Raw genomic sequence first — 15,805 nt, forward strand, 5'->3', positions numbered from 1 at the left:
CTACCTTGCTTCGTGGGCATATGACAATTCAAACCCCGGGATCAGTATTGAGGACCAACCTAGGGTGTAGGAAGGTCGGGATAGTTATCAATGGGACGAGCTTCTCAGCGGATCTCATTGTGCTTAAGTCACAAGGCCTAGAAGTAATTCTCGGCATGGATTGGTTGGCCAAGCATCAAAGCATCTTGGACTGTGCCAACAGGGCCATTACCATGAAAAGCGACCAAGGGGTCAAAGTCAAGTTTGTCTCTGAGCCAGTACCCGCTCGAGTACCACGGGTTAACATCCTGTCAGAGGAAGAACTCGATCGAGTGCCAATAGTCTGTGAGTACCCGAACGTCTTTACTGATGAGCTACCAGGAATGCCTCCTGACCGAGACATCGAGTTCATCATTAAGCTCATGCCCGGATCAAGGCCTATCTATAAGAAGCCTTACAGGATGGGAGCCAAAGAGCTAGCAGAATTGAAGAAGCAGTTGGATGAGCAACTCAGGAAAGGATTTATTCGTCTGAGTGCGTCACCTTGGGGATCACCTATTCTTTTCGCGTCCAAGAAGGATGGGACTATCAGACTCTGCGTGGATTACCGTTCTCTCAGTGAGGTCACAATTAAGAACAAGTACCCACTCTCCAAGATTCAAGACTTGTTCGATTAGCTAAATGGAGCTAAGGTATTCTCCAAGATCGACCTCCGATCTGGATATTACCAACTAAAGATCCGACCCGAGGACATACCCAAGACTGCGTTCGTGACCCGGTACAGTCTGTATGAATGCGCTGTCATGTCTTTTGGATTGACTAATGCTCCAGCTTACTTCATGTACCTCATGAACAAGGTCTTCATGGAATACCTGGACAAGTTTGTCGTCGTATTGATTGATGACATATTAAACTTTTCCAACTCTGAAGAAGAGCACGAGCAACACTTGAGGTTAGTGTTGGAGAAGCTTCGAGAGCACCAACTTTATGCCATGTTCAGCAAGTGCCAATTCAGGCTGAACAAAGTGGGATTCTTGGGTCATACCATGACAACATGTGGATTGGCAGTTGATCCCTCCAAGATTACTACGGTAACCAACTAGGAATCACCAATTGATGTGAAGGAAGTCTGGAGCTTCCTCGGACTTGCGGGATATTACCGCAAGTTCGTAGAAGGATTTTCCCGCATCGATCGACCCATGACTCAGCTCTTGAAGAAAGGCAATAAGTTCGAATGGACGCCGGAGTGTGAAGTGAGCTTCCAAAAATTGAAGAAGAGATTAACCACCGCCCCGGTATTGGCCACTCCAGATATCAGCAAGGAGTTTGTGATATATTGTGATGCCTCCAGGACCGGACTAGGTGGGGTTCTAATGCAGGATGGCAGAGTCGTGGAGTATCAGTCATGGCAACTGCGCCCGCATGAGGAGAACTATGCCACCCATGATCTCGAGTTGGCAGCAGTAGTGCATGCCTTGAAGACATGGCGACATTACCTTCTGGGGAAGCGATGTGAGATATACACTAACCACAAAAGTCTGAAGTATATCTTCACCCAAAGGGAATTGAATATGAGGCAACGAAGATGGTTGGAGTTAATCAAAGACTATGACCTAAGCATTCAATATCTCCCCGATAAGGCCAATGTAGTGGATGATGCCTTAAGCCGGAAGACCAGCACCTTGAACGTCATGCTCAAGGAAAGGCAACCCGCCTTATATGAAGAATTGGAGAACTTCGGGTTGGAGCTAGTGGAATCAGGATTCCTAGATAACATCGAAGTCAAACCAATGCTGGTGGATGACATCAAGGAGGTCCAGAAGGGTCATAAGAGCATTAAAGGCATCAGGAAGAAGATTCAGGAAGGCAAGGCCCCAGGATTCTCGGTGGATGAATAAGGAGTGGTGTGGTTTGGGAAATGTTTATGCGTACCCAACAATGATGAACTCAAGGACTTGATCCTACAGGAAGCACATGATGCACCCTACTCTATTCACCCCAGTGGTACCAAGATGTATCAAGACCTCCGAGAAAGATTCTGGTGGCATGGCATGAAGAGGGAACTAGCGTCTTATGTTGCCAAGTGCAACGTGTGCCAACAAGTCTAGGCTGAGCATCAATGACCTGCAGGACTTCTACAACCTCTCAAGGTGCCAGAATGGAAGTGGGACAAGATAGGCATGGACTTTGTTACCGGCTTACCAAGGTCTAGCAAAGGCCATGACTCTACATGGGTTATTGTCGACCATTTGACCAAAGTAGCCCATTTCATTCCTGTCAACACCACTTATGATGGGAACAAGTTGGCTAGTCTCTATATTGAGCGTATTGTAAGCCTTCATGGAGTTCCCAAGGAGATTGTATCTGACCGAGGCACGCACTTCACCTCAAGCTTTTGGAAAAAGTTCCAAGAAGCCCTCGGAACCAAGCTCTCTTTCAGTGCTGCTTTACACCCGCAAACGGGCGGGCAAACAGAAAGAGTGAACCAGATACTCGAAGATATGCTCCGTGCATGCGTCTTGGCGCATGGAGCCAAATGGGAAGACTATCTGCCATTCATTGAGTTTTCATACAACAACAGCTACCAGTGCATTCTCCAGATGGCCCCATTCGAAGTGTTGTACGGATGAAAGTGCCGCACCCCGCTCAACTGGTCCGAAACCGGAGAAGGGCTGATTTTCGGGCCGGAAGTTTTGCACAAGGCAGAAGAGAAGGTGCAACTTGTCCGAGAGAATTTAAAGGCAGCCAAGTCACTACAAAAGAGCTATGCGGATTCTCACCGCAGGGATGTGGAGTTCATTCCCGGAGATCTGGTGTACCTCCATGTCACACCTCTCAAGGGAACCAAGCGTTTCCACATTAAGGGGAAACTCGCTCCAAGGTTCATTCACTACTGGAATCCAGTAATTTGCCATCAGCTAGTTCTTTGCCGTCTGCTGGCTGATGGCAAAGAAGATCTTTGCCGTCGGCTGACCTAAAGCGGACGGTAAAGGGCTCACTGATGGTAAACAGAATGTTTGCCATCGGCCAGGGCTTTATCGTCTGCCTGCGGACGACAAAGAGACCTAGGGCAGACGGCAAAGAGGGCAGATGGGTCCCACTAGACCTTGGGCCTGGCCAGGTCCAACGGACGGGCTCTTTGCCGTCCGCCTGGCCTTTGCCATCCGCCGTGGGGCCCTTTGCCGTCCGGGGGCAGACGGCAAAGCTGACGTCCCTATAACGGTCGTCTCCCCCTAGCCCCACGCTCCACTACCCCCACTCCCCACTCTGTCTCTCTCTCCACCATCGTGCGCGCCTCCCTCCTGCACCACCGGCGGCCGGCCACCCCTGCGCTGCCCCCTACGCCGACCCCTGCGCCGCCCCCTCCCCTCACCTGCCCCGGCGCCGCCCACTCTCCTCATCGGCTCCCTGCGCCACCCCCTGCACCGCCCCCTCCCCTCACCTACTCCGGCGCCGCCCCCTCCCCTCACCTACTCCGGCGCCGCCCCCTCCCCTCACCGGCTCCCTACGCAGGCCCCTCCCCTCACCGGTTCCTGGCGACGCCCCTCCCCTCATCGGCCGTCCCCAACTTCGGTGAGTGCCTCCGGTACCCTATTTTTTCATTTTTTTTCTTTTAAATTAGATAGTTAATTTAGATAGTTAGTTTATTAGGTTACTACTAGTTTAGGTTAATACGGTTAGTGCAAGATGACAAGAAAATGAAGAATAGGAGGAGGAGGAGAAGAAGAAAAGAAGAAGAAGAAGAAGAAGAAGAGGAATAAAAGGAAGAAGAAGAAGAAGAAGAAGAGAAAGAAGAAGAAGAAGAAGAAGAAAAAGAGAAGAGTAGAAGAAGAGTAGTAGAGGAGAGGAGGAGGAGAAGAAGAAGAAGAAGAAGAGGAGGAGGAGGAGAAGAAAGAAGAGGAGAAAGGAAAAGAAGGAGCTATATTTCAGTTACTTAGTGATATAGATTCTGTTTTTGTTATTTTTTTGCTGTTTACTGCTATATAGGTTTAGCGATAGGTTTAGTTAGCTTGGTTAGTTAGGTTAGTTAGTTAGTTAGCTTAATAGATAGAAGAGGAAGAAGAAGAAGAGGAGGAGGAGGAGCAGAGGAGAAGAGGAGGAGGAGGAGGAGAAGAAGACGAAGAAGAAGAAGAAGAAGAAGAAGAGAAGACAATAATAAGGAGAAGAAGAAAAGAAGAAGATAAGAAGAGAAGAAGAATATAAGAAGAAGAAGAGAAGAAGAGAAGAAGACATAATTAGCCCATTTAGCTCCAAAATGCCATAATAAGCTCAAAATGGCATAAGAACCTTGGTTAGCTCATGAATATTATATTCTTAGCTTGTTTTCCTCTAAAATGGCATAATTAGCCCATATAGCTCCAAAAAGACATAATTAGATCATTTAGCTCCAACAAGAGGAGAAGAGGAGAAGAAATAGGAAAAATGAAAAAGAAGAAGAAGAAGAAGAAGAGAAGAAAAATACCTTCTCCTCCTTCTCCTTCTTCTCCTCATCCTCCTTCTCCTCCTTCTCCTTCTTCTCCTCATCCTCCTTGTCCTCCTTCTCCTCCTTCTTGATTTCTTATTCTTCTCCTCCTCCTCCTCTTTCTTCTCCTCTTTCATATTATCCTTGCTTTAATTACCCCAACAATGACATAATTAGCCCATTTAGCTCCAAAATGCCATAATAACCTCAAAATGGCATAAGAACCTTGGTTAGCTCATGAATATTATATACTTAGCTTGTTTTCCTCTAAAATGACATAATTGGAATATTTGTGTTGATCGGGTGGATTTACATGTGATAGTTGTCTCGTCGCTGTGAGGTCTAATGTGCGAAGACCTGCCCGTGCGTTGTATGAGCTCCGCCCCTGCATTCGTGGGTCAGTACAAATTTCATCTCCTCCCCACCCCTTCATTTACTGTGGCTCGGTTTCCGGATGAAACTTTCTAGATTTAGGTAATTCAATTAATTTATCAGTATGCGTGACCAGTATGCGTCTCCCGTTCGAAAGGGCGACATCTATAAATATGCATGTCTTTTCATATTTATAACCGCCATCCTTTCGAATTGTCCAACATTATCCATGGACAGCCCGAGTATGTGTAGATTGGGTTCGTTTTCCTGTATGTTGTGCTCTGGATCTAATGCGGAATTTCTTCAGTGCCTCCCTGTTGTTCTCCGGATGCACATCCTCTCTGTTTATTGCGGAGACGTGTATCAGGCGAACAGCTGGGAGGTGTTGCCCCAATTTTGCGTTGGATCCGGAGCAGAGCATGGGAAAACAAACCCAATCTACACATACTCGGGTGGGATTAGGACCTATCTTTACCTATTAGCGTGTAGGTTGCCTGGACGTAATAAAAATGGCGAACCCGATTAACCGATGAATATAAATGCTAAATTATATATAAATATATTTCTTCTGCCTTTAGTAGCTACGCAAGATGAGTGGTCGTGCGTGGATGTATACCGGTCACCCTAGTCAGAAAGAGATGACGAAAGAATGGTTTGTAAAAACAAAGGAATTTGTGAAAGCCGCATTCGCAAATGGCCAGGAAAGAAACTATTGCCCCTGTCCTGGATGCGACAACTATAAAAAGATGACAGAGGCTATAATGATTAAACACCTGCAGAGGAGGGGTTTTAAGCCTAATTATACGGTGTGGACATTTCATGGTGAGTCTATACAACGCACAAGAGCTGAGGTGGTCCGTCGTCGCACGGACGAGCATGGTACCGGGATCGAAGACATGGTGCAAGACTTTCATGATGCTCGGGATTCGGAAGATGAGATGGAGGAATCTGCAAAGGCCTTTTATGAAATGTTGGAGTCTTCAAAACGTCCTCTCCACGAGCACACTGAGCTTTGTCAACTGGATGCAATTGCACAAGTAATGGCTCTGAAGGCTCAGTTCAACTTGGGAAGAGAATGCTACGATGCGGTGATGACACTATTTGGACGCTTCCTACGCAAAGGCCATGTCATGCCTGCAAACCTGTACCAGTCGGACAAAATACTTCGTGTACTTAAGATGCCCTATCAGAAGATAGATGCATGTGAGAAAGGATGTGTCTTATTTAGGAAGGAGTATGCACACTTGGACTATTGTCCCAATTGTGAGTCTTGCAGGTATCTTGTGGTAGACAACGGTATGACTGAGAAGAGGCAGACCAAAATCGCAGTTAGTGTTCTTCGGTATATGCCAATCGTACCAAGACTTCAATGTCTTTTCATGGTCGAAGATACAGCCAGACAGATGACATGGCACAAATTGGGCAAAAGAACCGAACTAGATGCGGATGGGAATAAGATGATGGTACACATATCGGATGGGGAAGCGTAGAAACATTTCGATGGATTGCATCTGGATAAAGCGGCAGATCCAAGGAATCCTCGAGTCTGCGCTGCCACGGATCGTTTTAATCCCTTCGGCATGATGGCAACCCAATACAGTTGTTGGCCTATATTTGTCATTCCACTCAATCTCCCCCCCCGGGGCAGATTATGCAAAGAAAGAACATATTTCTGACGTTGATAATTCCAGGGCCCAATTATCCGGGGAAGAATATGAATGTGTACCTGCAACCGCTTAAGGATGAATTGAAAGAAGCTTGGGATAATGGGGTCAAGACATACGATGCCGCTAGAAAAGAAAACTTCAAAATGCATGTGTGGTACATGTACTCTATGCATGACTTGCGAGCGTATGCGCTATTCTCTAGATGGTGTGTGCATGGAAGGTTCCCGTGCCCCCAATGCAAGGCAGCTCTTCAGTTTCATTGGTTGCAGGAGGGTCGGAAGTATTCTTGCTTTGACTTGCATAGACAGTTCCTGGATCCTGACCATCACTTCAGAAAAGACAAGAAGAACTTTACCAAAGGTAAAGTTGTCAAAAACATGGCACCACCTGCGTTCACAGGCCAACAGATCATGGATCAGTTAAACGCCCTCGAGCCTGATCTAGAGCGTCCAGGGTATTTCAAGGGGTATAATTCAAAACACGCCTGGACTCACAAGCCATGCTTCTGGGATTTGCCTTACTTCAAAGACCTCCTTCTTCCACACAATATCGACATGATGCACACTGAAAAGAATATCGGAGAGGCTATTTTTGGTACATTGTTCGACATAGATGGGAAGACAAAGGATAATATTAAGGCTAGAGTCGATCAAGAGACACTATGTCATAGACCGTTACAAAACATGCGAGAAGGCAAAGGAAAGCAGAAGTGGTCGAAGCCAAAGGCCTGGTTCAATCTTGGAAGGCCAGCTATGAGGGAAATTACCTTGTGGGTCAAAATGCACTTGATGTTCCCCGATGGGTATGCAGCGAATCTAAAGAGGGGAGCGAGTCTTGAAAAATTAAAAATCTTTGGTCTCAAGAGTCATGATTGGCACATATGGCTAGAGCGGGTAATGCCGGTGATGTTACGTGGCTTTATTCCTGAGAATAAATGGCTAGTACTGGCGGAGCTGAGCTATTTCTTCCGTGTTCTTTGTGCGAAAGAATTGTCGCCTGGCGTGGTAGAAGACATGGAGGAGTTTGCACCGGAGTTGTTGTGGAAGTTAGAGAAGATCTTTCCACCGGGCTTCTTTAATCCAATGCAGCATTTGATTTTACATTTACCGACCGAGGCAAGATTGGGTGGGCCCGTGCAAGATCGTTGGTGCTATGCAACTCAGAGGATGCAGAAGATCCTTCGAGCTAAATGTAAAATTAAGCGTAGAATTGAAGCATCGATGGCTGAGGCATTCATTACTGAGGAGGTGGCAAACTTTGTGACAGCAAACTACGAAGCCAAAAATCATCATTTGCATAATCCGAAGCCTCGGCACAATGATGCAGACCCTAAAAAAGGTCGGTCCAACCTCAGCCTATTCAAAGGGAAGCTCGCACCAGCCGGTGCTTCGAAACCAATAACGTATGATGTCGAAGAATGGCGGAACATTTCGTTGTATATCTTCAACAACCTAATAGAAGTGCGGCCGTACATCGAGTGAGTTCTCAGCACATTTTCCCGTAACTTCTAATTCATTTGAACTGCTCTTATTCCCGGATATTTCAAACAGTCGTTACATCGCCAAATTCTCGGATGGAGCGGTGATCAAAAATGATTCCATCGAAGACTATGAGCTTCTGTCAAAGACAGAAGGCGGCTATCCCGGTTTCATCTCTTGGTTCAAACAAACGGTAATTATCAATAATGTACCATTTCATTCTTGGTCTAACTTGCGGCTAATGCAACAACCGTTTCGTATTAAACTTGTACGCTAATTCAGAGTCTATGGACGCCGAATTGAGACAAGTCGCTAATGGTTTTTACTATAAGGTCTATTCATTTGAGAAATACAACATCAACGGGTATCTCTTTCGTACCTTTGGCAAAGAGCTATCTATGCCCGACCGGAAATCTACAATTTGTGGTGTCTCTGCTATCAGCGAAGGTGTTATCGAGTATTATGGAAGAGTTGAAGAAATTTATGAACTTCAATTCTATGGTGAAAACCCACCGAACGTCGTAGTCTTCAAATCTTATTGGTTCCAGCCGAAAAAGACTAGAAGGACTCATGAACATATAGGACTAGTCGAAATCAATCCAAACACCCATTTAGATGTTCGTGATGTCTATATTACGGCTCAACAGGCGACCCAAGTTTTCTATCTACCATGGGCATGCCAAACAGATAAGAATCAAGAAGGTTGGTATGTTGTTTATGAAGTGCCGCCTCATGTCAGACCACCTCTCCCAAATGAACAGGATTATGAACCTCACATTAACCCAGACACGTATGATGGAGAATTCTTCCAAGAAACACGTCTTTCCAAGAAACGTTTCAAGAACCGCCGTGCTTCACCCAAGAACATGGGAGTAGACAACGACAATGAATTCGACTCCAGCCTTGAGCCGGAACCAGAAGACCTGGAACTCGTAGAGGTTACTGATGCAGATGACCTGTCAATGCTTCAATGATTAAAGGAAGGCCTTTCACAACTTCACGCCGTTGAACCCGACGAGCACGTCATTCATGAAGACATGCGTGATAGTGATGATGATGATGCATTTATTGATGATGATTATTAGTTTGTAAGAGTCACAACTTAAATTATATATATTTGAATCTTTATTATTCATGTACATACTATTATTCATGTCAGTTATTCAATTTTTTTATGTTGTACTAATTTCTTTTAATCTTTATCATGGCAGGTCACCAGGTGTGGAAAGATGGTGGGCGCTGGTCCAGATCGCTCGATGGGTTCTTCCCAGGCGCCCCACACGAGGGGTGGTACTTCCCTTCCACCCCTATCTCTCCGTAGAGCCTTGGCAGACAGTCTGTCGACACCACCCGTGGGTTCTTCTTCGTCGGTGGCATTCCCACTAGGAGAGGTGCTGGTCGGGTAGGGAAGAAGGGGAAGGGTACAGGGAGAGGTGGTGGTTGCGGAAGATCCAGGAGGACTGTTGATCCGTCCTCGCCACCACCACCAACTCATTCGCCCGAGCATAGGACTACTATGGTCGACCCGTTTGCGAAGGAGGCTACGGGGACTCCGTTCCAGGAGCGTGTTGTTGACGGGCATTCGTCCCGTGAGACTCCGGTCCAGGAGCAGCCTCAGGTCGAGGTGCATTCGGCCAAGGAGCAGCCGGAGGAGACTACGGTTCCGGAGGCTTCACCCGACGTGGAGATGCCCGGATAGGAGACCTGACCGGATCGTGCCGAGTTGCCGGATTGGACCGAGGGTCCGGGTGGCTCAGGGGGCGGGGATGGCGGGGATTAGCTTACGGATAGTGAGGGTGATGTGCAGGTGGACGGGGCCACCATGTACAAGCGTGGTAGTACACGTCTCCCGGTCGCGCCGGCTACCCGCGAACAGAGGCCGGTGATTAAACCTGAAGGAGATAGGTAAGTACATTTACTCTTTTTTTAGCTTTTGCCTTCAAGTTTGTGCAAATATCTAATGCATTGACCTTATCACACTGCAGGGGATGGGTACACCCTCTTGGAGTCCGCATACCGAACTCCGTCCTTGGTGTGCTTTGCCGGACAAATTTCCCGGGGTTTGTCACGTTGCCTGGTGAGGGTCAGCTTCCTACACTAGGACTTTCGTGGGAGCACTACTAGGCTGCGCAGGCCCCGTCGGGGGAGATCATAGATGGTGTCTTGTGCCACACGAGGGCCAAGATGGTGATCAAGAGCTTTTGGGTAAATTATCCTTTTACAGAATCTAAAATTAACAATATAGCTAATTATTGTACTAATCGGTGTTTTCACGTTTGATTGCAGACCTTCTATAGGTGTGAGGATGGATATGAGGAGGAGGCGGCCAGGGTTCTCGAGGCCGAGTGTAGGCGGTTACTACTGAACTTGCGCCACGAGGCTCGGCCGCAGGCTATTCAAGATTACTACACCACGCGTGGTATTAAGAAGCAGAAGAAGGATTGCCGCGGAAAGTTTCTGAAGAAGGAGCAATACATGAAGGTAATTACCTATTCTTAAGTCCTTCTACGTAGTTTTCTTGATTTCATTCATAGGCGTAGCGCTGAAAATTCTTTCTAATAACTTACAGGTGCCCCCGAGATGGTGTGTGGATAAGATGGATTGTTGGGAGGCGTTGGTTGATGAGTGGTGCACATGCAGCTGGCGAGCCGTCCACGAGAATGCGAAGGATCGGCGTAGCCAAATGGTTGTTGTGCCACACCATCAAGGCAGCGCCAACTTACTTCAGTTTGGACGAAACTGGGTATGTGATTTGCTTCATGATTCATGCAATTCATTCTTGATGCTAATATTTTGTTCCTCTCTTTTAGGCGCATAACAATAAGACAGAGATGCCACACTTGTACGACCTTTATGGCATGGCCCATACTGCCTCGTACAAGAAGGCGAAGGCATTCTCTGAGTCTGACCTGGATGATCCCTCGAACTTGCCATCGAGGTTAGTTGTACGGACTAAGAACACTTTCATCCATTTCATTATGTGTGTCACCATTGATCATTACTATGGTAACGAGAAATGGTGTTTCATGCTGCTCTTCAGAAAGAGAGATTGGAAAACCAGGCTCCTCTTGAGAAAGAGAGATTGGCAAGCCAGGCTGCTCTTGAGGCTGCACTTGAGAAAGAGAGATTGGCAAGTCAGGCTGCTCTTGATGAGAGGGACCAGACCACGACACGATTGATTGAGGAGGAGAGGTCCCAGAATGAGGCGGGTCAACGGGCCCTGTATGAGTTTTTTGTGGTAAGTTTTTTTCACATTAGCTAAATCATGTGTGTAATGTCTGTTTCTGTGATAGCCTGGCTTATTAGGGATGATAGACTACTCATATCAATAAGGAATTCCTTCTTTTTCGGGAGCCCATTCAAATAGAACTCCCGAGTTAAGCGTGCTTGGTTTGGAGTAGTTCTAGTATGGATGACCGACCGGGAAGTTGGTCCCGGGTGCGCATGAGTGAGGACAAAGTGCGCAGAAAAGACTAGTATTGATATGTGGGGCCAGTCTAGATCCTGCCAGGAGTAACGCCCGCCGGCGGCTGTGTCCGGGGCGTTACAAGTTTGGTATCAGAGCCGACCCTCGCGGTTACAGGATGTTTGCGGACAGGTGTGCAGACATGTTGTTCATGACGTTTGTGACCTTTCGTGGCACACGGCATGGCACATGTACTGGACTGGATGCACAGACGTTTGTGCCAAGAGGGAACGTTCCTGTGGCCTGACGAGAACGTCGGTTCCTCTGAGTGGTGGTGTATGTGATAGCCTGGCTTATTAGGGATGATAGACTACTCATATCAATAAGGAATTCCTTCTTTTTCGGGAGCCCATTCAAACAGAACTCCTGGGTTAAGCGTGCTTGGCTTGGAGTAGTTCTAGGATGGGTGACCGACCCGGAAGTTGGTCCCGGGTGCACATGAGTGAGGACAAAGTGCGCAGAAAAGACTAGTATTAATATGTGGGGCCAGTCTAGAACCCGCCAGGAGTAACGCCCGCCGGGGGGGTGTGTCCGGTGCGTTACAGTTTCGTTACTAACTAATACGACCCACTCTACAGGGTCTGTGCGAGAAGAGCGGCCATGTCCCTCCGTCGATGCCCGTCTTCTCTTCGATTGGCACGGTGAGTTTCATTATAAACTAGTATTAATAATTGAGTGTCATCATGCTAACTGAGACATTGCAAAATATCTATTCTGCAGAATAAATCCCGAGCGGCATCGCACGACCCTTCTCTAGGTGTTTCTCCTCCTTGATGACCACTGCGGTAAGTTTCCCTTCTCCTCTTTCATATTCTCCTTGCCTTAATTTCCCCAACAATGACATAGTTAGCCCATTTAGCTCCAAAAAGACATAATTAGCCCATTTAGCTCCAAAATGCCATAATAACCTCAAAATGGCATAAGAACCTTGGTTAGCTCATTAATATTACATACTTAGCTTGTTTTCCTCTAAAATGAGATAATTAGCCCATTTAGCTCCAAAAAGACATAGTTAGCTAATTTAGCTCCAAGAAGAGGAGAAGAAGAGAAGAGGAGAAGAAATAGGAAAAATGAAAAGAAAGAAGAAGAAGAAGAAGAAGAGAAGGAGGAGAAGGGGGAGGAGGAGGAGAAGGAGGAGAAGGCCAAGGACCTTCTAGTCCTTCTACTCCTCCTCCTTCTCCTCCTTCTCCTCCTTCTTCTTGATTTCTTCTTCTTCTCCTCCTCCTCCTCTTTCTTCTCCTCTTTCATATTATCCTTGCTTTAATTTCCCCAAAAAAGACATAATTAGCCCATTTAGCTCCAAAATGCCATAATAACCTCAAAATGGCATAAGAACCTTGGGTAGCTCATGCATATTATATACTTAGCTTGTTTTCCTCTAAAATGGGATAATTAGCCCATTTAGCTCCAAAAAGACATAATTAGGTAATTTAGCTCCAACAAAAGGAGAAGAAATAGGAAAAATGAAAAGAAAGAAGAAGAAGAAGAGAAGAAGGAGGAGGAGGAGGAGAAGGAGGAGAAGGCCAAGGACCTTCTAGTCCTTCTCCTCCTCCTCCTTCTCCTCCTTCTCCTCCTTCTTGATTTCTTCTTCATCTCCTCCTCCTCCTCTTTCTTCTCCTCTTTCATATTATCCTTACTTTAATTTCCCCAACAATGACATAATTAGCCCATTTAGCTTCAAAATGCCATAATAACCTCAAAATGGCATAAGAACCTTGGTTAGCTCATGAATATTATATACATAGCTTGTTTTCCTCTAAAATGGGATAATTAGCCCATTTAGCTCCAAAAAGACATAATTAGGTAATTTAGCTCCAACAAAAGGACAAGAAATACAAAAAATGAAAAGAAAGAAGAAGAAGAAGAAGAGAAGAAGGAGAAGGAGGAGGAGGAGGAGGAGAAGGCCAAGGACCTTCTAGTCCTTCTCCTCCTCCTCCTTCTCGTCCTTCTCGTCCTTCTTCTTGATTTCTTCTTCTTCCCCTCCTCCTCCTCTTTCTTCTACTCTTTCATATTATCCTTGGTTTAATTTCCCCAACAACGACATAATTAGCCCATTTAGCTCCAAAATGCCATAATAACCTCAAAATGGCATAAGAACCTTGGTTAGCTCCTGAATATTATATACTTAGCTTGTTTTCCTCTAAAATGGGATAATTAGCCCATTTAGCTACAAAAAGACATAATTAGGTAATTTAGCTCCAAAAAAAGGAGAAGAAATAGGAAAAATGAAAAGAAAGAAGAAGAAGAAGAAGAGAAGAAGGAGAAGGAGGAGGAGGAGGAGGAGAAGGAGGAGAAGGCCAAGGACCTTCTAGTCCATCTCCTCCTCCTCCTTCTCCTCCTTATCCTCCTTCTTATTGATTTCTTACTCTTCTCCTCCTCCTCCTCTTTATTCTCCTCTTTCATATTATCCTTGCTTTAATTTCCCCAACAATGACATAATTAGCCCATTTACCTTCAAAATGCCATAATAACCTCAAAATGGCATAAGAACCTTGGTTAGCTCATGAATATTATATACTTAGCTTGTTTTCCTCTAAAATGGGGTAATTAGCCCATTTAGCTCCAAAAAGACATAATTAGGTAATTTAGCTCCAAGAAAAGGAGAAGAGGAGAAGAAATAGGAAAAATGAAAAGAAACAAGAAGAAGAAGAAGAAGAAGAAGAGAAGACGGAGAAGGAGGAGGAGGAGGAGGAGAAGGCCAAGGACCTTCTAGTCCTTCTCCTCCTCCTCCTTCTCCTCCTTCTCGTCCTTATTCTCGATTTCTTCTTCTTCTCCTCCTCCTCCTCTTTCTTCTCCTCTTTCATATTATCCTAGCTTTAATTTCCCCAACAATGACATAATTAGCCCATTTAGCTCCAAACTGCCATAATAAGCTCAAAATGGCATAAGAACCTTGGTTAGCTCATGAATATTATATACTTAGCTTGTTTTCCTCTAAAATGGGATAATTAGCCCATTTAGCTCCAAAAAGACATAATTAGGTAATTTAGCTCCAACAAGAGGAGAAGGGGAGCAGAAATAGGAAAAATGAAAAGAAAGAAGAAGAAGAAGAAGAAGAAGAAGAAGAGAAGGAGAAGGAGGAGGAGGATAAGGAGGAGGCCAAGGACCTTCTAGTCCTTCTCCTCCTCCTCATTGTCCTCCTTCTCCTCCTTCTTCTTGATTTCTTCTTCTTCTCCTCCTCCTCCTCTTTCTTCTCCTCTTTCATATTATCCTTGCTATAATTTCCCCAACAATGACATAATTAGCCCATTTAGCTCCAAAATACCATAATAAGCTCAAAATGGCATAAGAACCTTGGTTAGCTCATGAATATTATATACTTAGCTTGTTTTCCTCTAAAATGGGATAATTAACCCATTTAGCTCCAAAAAGACATAATTAGGTAATTTAGCTCCAACAAGAGGAGAAGAGGAGAAGAAATAGGCAAAATGAAAAGAAAGAAGAAGAAGAAGAAGAAGAGAAGAAGGAGAACGAGGAGGAGGCGGAGGACGAGGAGAAGGCCAAGGACCTTCTAGTCCTTCTCCTCCTCCTCCTTCTCCTCCTTCTCCTCCTTATTCTTGATTTCTTCTTCTTCTCCTCCTCCTCCTCTTTCTTCTCCTCTTTCATATTATCCTTGCTTTAATTTCCCCAACAATGACATAATTAGCCCATTTAGCTCCAAAATGTCATAATAAGCTAAAAATGGCATAAGAACCTTGGTTAGCTCATGAATATTATATTCTTAGCTTGTTTTCTGCTAAAAATGACATAATTAGCTCAAAAATATCATATTTTGTTCTTCTTTTGACTTTATTATTCACATTTTTGCAGATTGTATATACTACATGCATGGAAGCTGGCATTCGTGGAGTTGAACAATGTCGATGGATGAACTTTATATGTATATCATCTAGTTTTCATTTGAGTTGATGAACAATGTCGAACTATATGTATATGTATATATGGATAAACAGTGCAATACTTTGTATGTTGGTTCTTTCGATATATGGGGATGTACATTGATTTATATGTATATCATATATGTGTGGTGAATTATATATATGTATTGGCAAGTATATGTGTGGTGAACTATATATCATATATGTGTGGTGAATTATATAAATGTGTTGTCAAATATATATATATATGTGTGTGTGTGTGTGTGATGTGAATAATATAAAACAAAAAAAACAGGTACTATATGGGCTCTTTGCCGTCTGCCAGCTGATGGCAAAGACCCGTGCCATCAGCTGGCAGATGGCAAAGGTGCCACATGGCACCCAGCTGTGCATCCTGGGGTGTCTATATAGGCTCTTTGCCATCTGCCTCCAAGGTGGGAGGAGGAGGGGGGAGGACGAGGCAGACGACAAAGAGTGGAGGGGGGAGGAGGAGGAGGCAGACG

The sequence above is a fragment of the Hordeum vulgare genome, chromosome 2H, assembly GCF_904849725.1.
Source record: "Hordeum vulgare subsp. vulgare chromosome 2H, MorexV3_pseudomolecules_assembly, whole genome shotgun sequence".
NCBI lineage: Eukaryota > Viridiplantae > Streptophyta > Magnoliopsida > Poales > Poaceae > Hordeum > Hordeum vulgare.